We start from the raw sequence: 8,419 nt of genomic DNA on the forward strand, positions 1-8,419 counted from the left end.
CAGGTACTGAAGCAGACGGTGGCTCTCATGTGGTGATGGAGACTGAAAATGTGAAGTAGCCTGTTAAAGTGTGGTTTACTCAGTCACAATCTGACGAGGTATTATGTCAATGCTGTACACCAATGCTCAGATGACTACAGATTATAACCCACATCTTTCTCCCCCAGACAGCTACTATGCTGGTCTGATGCTACGTGTCTCATCAGTGTATGATGAGACAACACTCATGGTGAACCCAGGAGTTCTATCCATTTATTTACTGCACTCTACTGTTACAAATGTATTAGGACTAAGAATGGAGTTACCTCTTGTGGCAGAGAAACGGAACTGCTGGCTACCATGTATTCAAGCCGTGTACAATTACATTGTGATCTACCTTTGTGTATATGGAATACATGTGAATGATTCACAACAGTGTTTCATTTCATGTATCCACACAATGCCAAAGTCAGTTATTATCCGCGCTAAATTTATGGAAGGAGTACCTGAATTTTGTGATGCTCCTATCAGTTTGAGAGAAATATGAGCATCATTTATTGAATACAAGAAACAGTTATTTGGGAAATATTTGAAAGAACCAAATTGTATCACAAAGAACTGAAATGTATTTATATTTATATACCTCTGTGTCTAAGAGAATTGAATAAATAAATGCGTTACCTGCGTCTTTGTTGTTGTTATTTGCAGAAAACCTATAAACCTATCCCCATTGTGTATGTCTACACACACACACACACAAACACACACACACACATACACACACACAAACACAGGGCTGCAAGAAACAGATGACATCAGCTTTGAACATGAGAGCTACTAAGGGGGTGAAGTTTAAGACAGAGAACAACAAGATATATGGAATGGTTGTATGAGATTTTGCCTATTGTGCTGCACTTATAGATTTATGACTGATTTATGGAAGCAGTGGCACATGGCAGTGCTTGCTTCCAAAGACATATAGAAAATATGTCTAGAATTATATCAACTGTGCTTCAAGAAACCAGGGATGTAATATCCAGACAAAGCGGCCTGCTATTTAGCTATACAGCTATACATGTAACAGAGTGGCAGCAGCGTAAAATCACTATCAGTAGACACACTATGAGAAAAATTTATTTATTTTTCATCCAACTTAAAAGTAATTTTACACTTGGAGGACCATACACTATATTATTTAGTTTATATGCATACATCCTTTTCAGCCAATGGAGGGCAGGGCGTCTGTAGAATTCCAGATATTGAACATCTGCATACTTGTACATGCCACGCATCTCCTCCTTGCCTTTGACGTAGATAATAGTATCTATGGGGTCAAATAATCGAAGCGACGTCAATATATCTTTATAGGGAATACCAGGATCATCCCAGTGAATTCCATAGAAGAAACGTGTTAATCATATTGCACTCCTCTGTGTTTTACCAAACAACCCATCCTTGAAAGGCTTTGGCGATGCACTGCTTGCTGTGAACTACACTGGCATATTCAGTGAATATTATGACTGCAATATCTTTAAATACGAACTGTCTGCAATCATCATCTAGAGCATATGCTGGAGTGCATTCTGGAAAATTTTCTGAAGATTCAAATTAAATTCATACATCAGTCCTGATATAGTTATCTCGATCTGTTTTGAGCAATCTATCATGATGATTGGTTCCACCTCCTTGAACTTCTGTTGCCCGAGCAGACATCCTTCCTCTTCAGCACCTTCACAGTGAGAGGTGAGGAAAATTGCGTACATGTCAAATGGTTGGCTGTATACGTTTTCTTCCCACTGTAGCAGTAAATTGTGATATAGATAGAAGACCGAATTCAAGTAGACTTGAGCATTAGTTGACTTGCAGTTATCAAATGTGGTGGAACCATTTTCTATATTTCCCCTTCTGTATGTCTGTCTGAAATGCAACAGTGACGAATCTGTGTGTCTCCAATTGAACAAAGGTTTTAATAGCCAATGTTTGTCTCGTTGCCACTAGTACCACTCGATAGTCAAAAATGTCCAAGGAACGGAAAGTTAATGCACCAGCATTAAGAACGTTTAAAAGCTTCAAATGCTCTTCATCTGCTACACTGATGTGAGAGGAGGAGGAGGATATTAGTGTTTAACGTCCCGTCGACAACGAGGTCATTAGAGACGGAGCGCAAGCTCGGGTGAGGGAAGGATGGGGAAGGAAATCGGCCGTGCCCTTTCAAAGGAACCATCCCGGCATTTGCCTGAAGCGATTTAGGGAAATCACGGAAAACCTAAATCAGGATGGCCGGAGACGGGATTGAACCGTCGTCCTCCCGAATGCGAGTCCAGTGTGCTAACCACTGCGCCACCTCGCTCGGTGTTACACTGATGTGAAGCATTTTCCATATTATTTAGGTGATGAGGATCTCGTTCTCCTATTCCGATCCTTGAATGTATGTATTGTTATCCATTGTACTTTGTACCAGAATAATTTCCTCTTTAGCACTCATAATAATCTGTTGTATGTCTTCAAAGTACCTCACAAGCATTTTTAGAAGTGTACATGCAGTAAATCACGTGTACTCTTCCACTTTTCTACCCACTGACTCATCTATGAACAATCTTGCATTTTCTAAACCTTTAAAATCAGAGGGCGATCCTGAGACAAATGTTTTAAGGATTTATGCTATATCTACATTACGTGTATGGTCACTCTCAACCTGTCAACCCCATTATGTTCATATCATATCTCCTGAAACATGAATTCTAAAGCATGAGATGTAAGCTCCGAGCTCACCATAGCCATACCATTCTTTTTTCCTAAATGCTTTATCCAGATATATGAAACCCTTGTGTGGGAGGATTGAAGTATGTTGGGGATGGATAACTATCCTAATTTCATTGTTCTTGTTAAATGTGGCTTAGGCATAAGGTTTATGTGAAAAGTATTCCTGGTGTACAATTCGCTCATTATATTCTACTGGGACCGTTATGTCGAGCGATTTCATTGCACGCTTAAAATCTATTCATTTAAGGAACCCATAGTTTGTGCACGTTATCACCTTGTGATGGTTTTGCATTGGTTTTATACCATACACCCACCCCATTTCCGATGTAGTGGTACAATGATTTTCTCACCATAAAAGTCAAAAAGTTGATTTTGCGGTCCACAATACGCAGATCCAGATAGTCCAGTGTCTGAACTGTCACTAGAAAGTATGTAGTGCTGGTGGGAGTCTCAAAATCTTATACCTTGATCCAACCGAGGGGAAGGATCTGTGATTTGTATCAGAGAATCTGTCGTCGAGATAGAAGTTTGTTGCAATGTTACACTCAACACAGATTGTACTGAAAGGGAGTATATCCACTGTCTGAACATCTTGCAAAATTTATTAGACTCCTTCTTCAAAACTTGTCCTTTTGCGAAACCTAGCAGTCGTCCTTTTGTATCTTTCTGATTAAAGTCAATCGTTGCATTTGTTGTACATATTATCACGTAGAAGAAGATGTAATTAGATGAATGACGAACACTAACTCCACTTAACGAAGGGTCATTCAGAACTTGCACATACAAGAGCGCAGAGTGAACTGCCTCTAGCCAGAGAATTTAATCGAACCGAATACAGAAATTAAAATTAACGACCTTCGGGAACCGTGTTTTAATACAATGTCTTCCACAATGGATTTGGCTACCTCGAATGCCTCGGCTGTTTTCACTGCTTTTGTAATGGCATAGCGTGTCAGATAATCAGTCCAAACAATAATCCATCTATTGCCACTAACAGACGTTGGAAATCGTCCGAGGAGGTCAATCCCGACACGCTGGAAAAGCGTTTCGGCTGGTGGACTTAGTATGAGTCGGCCAGGTGGTTTCTGAGGAACTGCCTTTCTCCTCTGGCACTGTCGACAGTGCGACACATAGTGACAGACACTCCTAAATAAACCTGGCCAGAAAAATCTCTTACGGATCCTATCATATATCTTAATAAATCCTAAATGCCCGGCCTCAGATTGTAATGGAATTTCTGTAGAACATCTAGGCGCATGTGTTTAGGAATCACTAGTAGAGATCTCTTTCCAAACGGATCAAGGTCTTTATTGCAAAATAATCCATTAGCTACCTTAATTTGTTCTTTCACATTCTCTTACCGATTTAAGGCAAGCATAACTTGAGATATCTTGGCGTCCTACTTCTGCTTAGCAGAGAGATTCTGGAGTGCAGCGAGACAGTCACCATCTTCACCAAAGTCTTGATGGCCTTGCACAGAGGTTCTTTAGAGACAGTCGGCATCTTGGTGTTTTCTTCCACTTTTGTACACTATGGTAATGTCATGCTCTTGAAGACTTAGTGCCCACCTGGCGAGTCGTCCTACTGGGTCCTTAAGCTCTGTCAACCAACAAAGTGAATGATGGTCTGTAACAACTGTGAATGGCCTTCCATAGAGATACTGTCGAAATCTGCACATGGCACGTATCACAGAAAGACATTCTCTTTCTGTAGATGAGTAGTTTCTCTCGACTTTTTTAAGTGTCCTAGAAGCATAGGCTATAGCCTTCTCTTTCCTATCCGAAATTTACACCAGAACAGCACCGATTCCATACCCACTCGCACCTGTGTGTAGTTCTGTAGGTGCTCTCTCATCATACAGACCAAGTACAGGGTCAGTCGTCAGAGCTTTTCACAGCACATTGAACGAATCTTGTTGAGCACCACCCCAGATAAATTTAGCATCGGCTTTTAGCAACTCTTGGAGCGGCCTGGCTTTTATACAAAAGTTTTTGATAAAACGACGATAATAAGAACATAATTCAAGGAAGCTACTCACATCTCTAATAATTTTAGGAATAGGAAATGCCGTTATAGATCTCACCTTTTCTGGGTCTGACCGCACACCTTCGTTTGACACAAGGTGTCCAAGTATTTGGATTTCTTTTGCTCCTAAGAGACACTTTCTTGGATTAAGTTTCAGTCCGCCTTGTTGGAGACACTTAAGAACGGCCCTCGGTCATTTTACGTTTTCTTCAGATGCCTCTGAGAACACTATAACGTCATCTAAATAAGAAAGACACATCGTCCACTTCAGATGACTTAGAAGACTATGGAGCACCCCTTCAAAAGTTACAGGTGCATTACACAAACCAAACGGCATTACCTTAAACTCATACAGGCCCTCTAGGGTGATGAATACAGTTTTCTCACGATCAGCCTCATCTACTTCGATTTGCCAGTATCCTGAGTACATGTCCCTGGTGGAGAAATCTTAGCCCCTTCAGACAATCGAGTGTATCTACAATTCGTGGAAGGGGGTAAACGTCCATTTTATTTATCTTATTAAGCTCCCTGTAATCAATACAAAAGCCCCAACTGTCATCCTTCTTCCTGACGAGAACCACTGGTGACGACAATGGGCGCTGCGAAGTATCTTCTCTGGCTTATTGGTTGATGGTCTCCAGTGCTATTCCGGCGCTACACCGTCGATTTGTCTAATTTTCTCTTCACCTGTGGATTGAAGCACTCAGAGAACTCTTGAGGAATGGCAAGTAGCTTCTTCTGTTGTCCCTTAGTGAGATGTGGTGATAGTCGAGCTAGAAGATCTTGTCTCTTAGTGGTAGCGCCAATTTCGCCCACAGACTCGGCATGGGAGGTTTCTATGACGCTCAGCTGTTCGGCAACTAACGGATCAGTGTTTGCTACGCACATGTGACCTGGAAGAATCTGCGGTTCTCGGCGACAGTTAACTATCCACAATTCATCGAATCCGTTCTTAAACGAGACGACAGAGGCTGGGATAACCACGCTATTCTTCAGTGGTATGCTTCTCTTACATTCTGCTACAAGATCCATGAGTTGATTCATGGCATGACACATGACAGTTACCTTTCTAGTGCTGACTGCAGGAATGATCACTTCATCCAGCACACGTAGTCTCCACACACTCGGATGCACATCTTCCTGTCCACAGTATCTCATCTCGTCTAGCATAATCTTCGAGCGACCATTATCTATAATTGCCTGAGAAGCTTTCAAAATGCGCCATCCAAGAATGACGTCATGACTACACTCTTGTAAGACGATGAATTCTAAGGGCTGTGTATGGCCACTTATACCCACACGAATGACACATTTTCCTGTAGGTTTTACATATTTCCCATTTGCCACCTTTAGCAGAGATGCTTTGTTGTCGTCGAATACGGTTTTCTGCAACTGGCGACGGTACTTCTCCCAAATGACTGAATATGATGCTCCAGAGTCTACAAGACCTTGGGCTGGCTGGCCATCCATGAGGATATCGACGTAGTTTCCTATCATTTTTGTAGTTATCGACGGCGGAGGATTATTCTCTTCGGCGGCCTCACCTCTAAGGAAGGTTGCGGCGGCTAGGTAATCGGCTGGAGCTTGTAAATGGCGATGGAGACCCTGATCGGCGCGTTGCGGAGAGTCCTCTCCAGCGGCTAGCTTGCGGCGATAGTGACCTACGTCGTCCTGCACCCACTTCTTGTTAATCTTCGTCGTCCCGGAGTTGGCGTCGGCTAAGATCGGTCTTCTGTCTTCTGGCGCGAACGTTATCAAATATCCGCCGCTTTCTCGACAATATAGCACCATATGTTCCGGTCGTCCGCAGTGGAAACATACTGGTTGGTTATCCTGAGTCCTCCAGACGTCAGTCTTCCTTGGTGCCCAAACAGATTCCTCATGCGGCATTGTAGGAACGTAACTCCGCCTGGGTCTCGACTTTTTCACCCTTTTAAAGTGAAATGAAGGACAACAGATTGGGTTCAATGTCTGTTCCACTTCCTCCCTTGTGACCTGTTGAAACGTCTCGGCTTTTTGCTCGTCGTGGAATCCAAGTGCCTCCTGAACTTCCTCTCTCCCTATCTGACGAAGAACACTTGTGAAATCAGTTCCTTCCTCCATCACACACATCGATACTACGTTTGGAAGCCGTTCAAACTTCTTGCGTGTAAATCTTTTTTCATGCATTGTCTCGATATACCGGCACCATTTTATGAAGTCGTCTGCTGTCGAAACCTCCTTCAGGAGTAGGGCTTCATACATGTCCTCAGCCACGCCCTTCATGAGATGTGCAACCTTATCTTCCTCCTTCATTCTAGGATTCACTATTTTACACAGCTCCAAGACGTCTTGAATGTAGGATGCTGTAGTTTCTCCTGGACGCTGTGCCCTGCACTTTAATTTATCTCCAGCCTTGCACTTCCGACGTTGTGTGTCGCCGAAATACCTGCGCAGTTCCGCCTGGAATACTTCTCAGCTTGTGAACTTCTCCTCGTTGTTCTCATACCATTGCTTGGCAGTGCCCTCGAAGTAGAAAAATACGTTAGCCAAACACACGGTGTCAACCCATTTGTTAAATTTGGCTTTACGCTCATAAACCTACAGCCACTTGTTTAGATCTTGGCCATCGTCACCAGAGAACCCGGAAGGATGTCTCATGTGGTGGCACACAGTTGCTGTCATCGTAACGTCCTCTTCTTGTTCTGTCTCCGATAGACTGCGATTTGTTGAATATGGCTCAAATTCGGGTTTCTCGCCATGTAAACGGCGCTCTGTCGTAGACTGATGGGTGCCAGTGCGTCGTCGGTGATGTGCGCTATCACAAGTTCCAATATCCAACGTCTCCACCAGAATAATGTCACGTAGAAGAAGCTGTAATTAGATGAATGACGAACGGTAACTTCACAAAACGAAGGTTTATTCAGCACTTGCACATACAAGAGCGAGGGGCGAACTGCCTCCAGCCAGAACAAAATGGTTCAAATGGCTCTGAGCACTATGGGACTTACCTTCTGAGGACATCAGTCCCCCAGAACTTAGAACTACTTAAACCTAACTAACCTAAGGACATCACTCACATCCATGCCCGAGGCAGGATTCGAACCTGCGACCGTAACGGTCCCGCAGTTCCAGACTGTAGCGCCTAGAACCGCTGGGCCACCCCGGCCAGCCGGCCAGAACACATACGGTATATATACAGTTACAGAACCTTCCAGTACAATGATTCTTGACATTTGTGAATACCTCTAGAATGTGCTCGAACCGAATATAGAAATTAAAGTTTTACATTTCAGGTGAGTTTTTAACTCACGACCCTCCATACAACAGTTTAGTATCATAACCACTACACCACAGTGATGGTGCTACTCAGCTTCTTCTGCAACAATATTTCAGATTTAAGTTTAGTGATAGTTACATGTTGCTAATCCAATTTCAAGACTGTTTTAAAACTTTATTTAAATGGTTAATATCACATACATCAGATTCTATTTCCAAAATTTCTTTTTTGCCATTGATTTCCAAATGCAGTTTATTGTTAGTCTCTGTAATATATGGGATCCTGTTGTACGTCCCCAGCCCAGTCAGACCAATACTCCAATCTCCAGTGCTTAAACCAAGTGGTGGGATGTAACTTGCATGTAATTCTGACGATCGCTTGTATATCCTTCGA

Source organism: Schistocerca nitens, chromosome 3 (assembly GCF_023898315.1).
Source record: "Schistocerca nitens isolate TAMUIC-IGC-003100 chromosome 3, iqSchNite1.1, whole genome shotgun sequence".
Classification (NCBI taxonomy): domain Eukaryota; kingdom Metazoa; phylum Arthropoda; class Insecta; order Orthoptera; family Acrididae; genus Schistocerca; species Schistocerca nitens.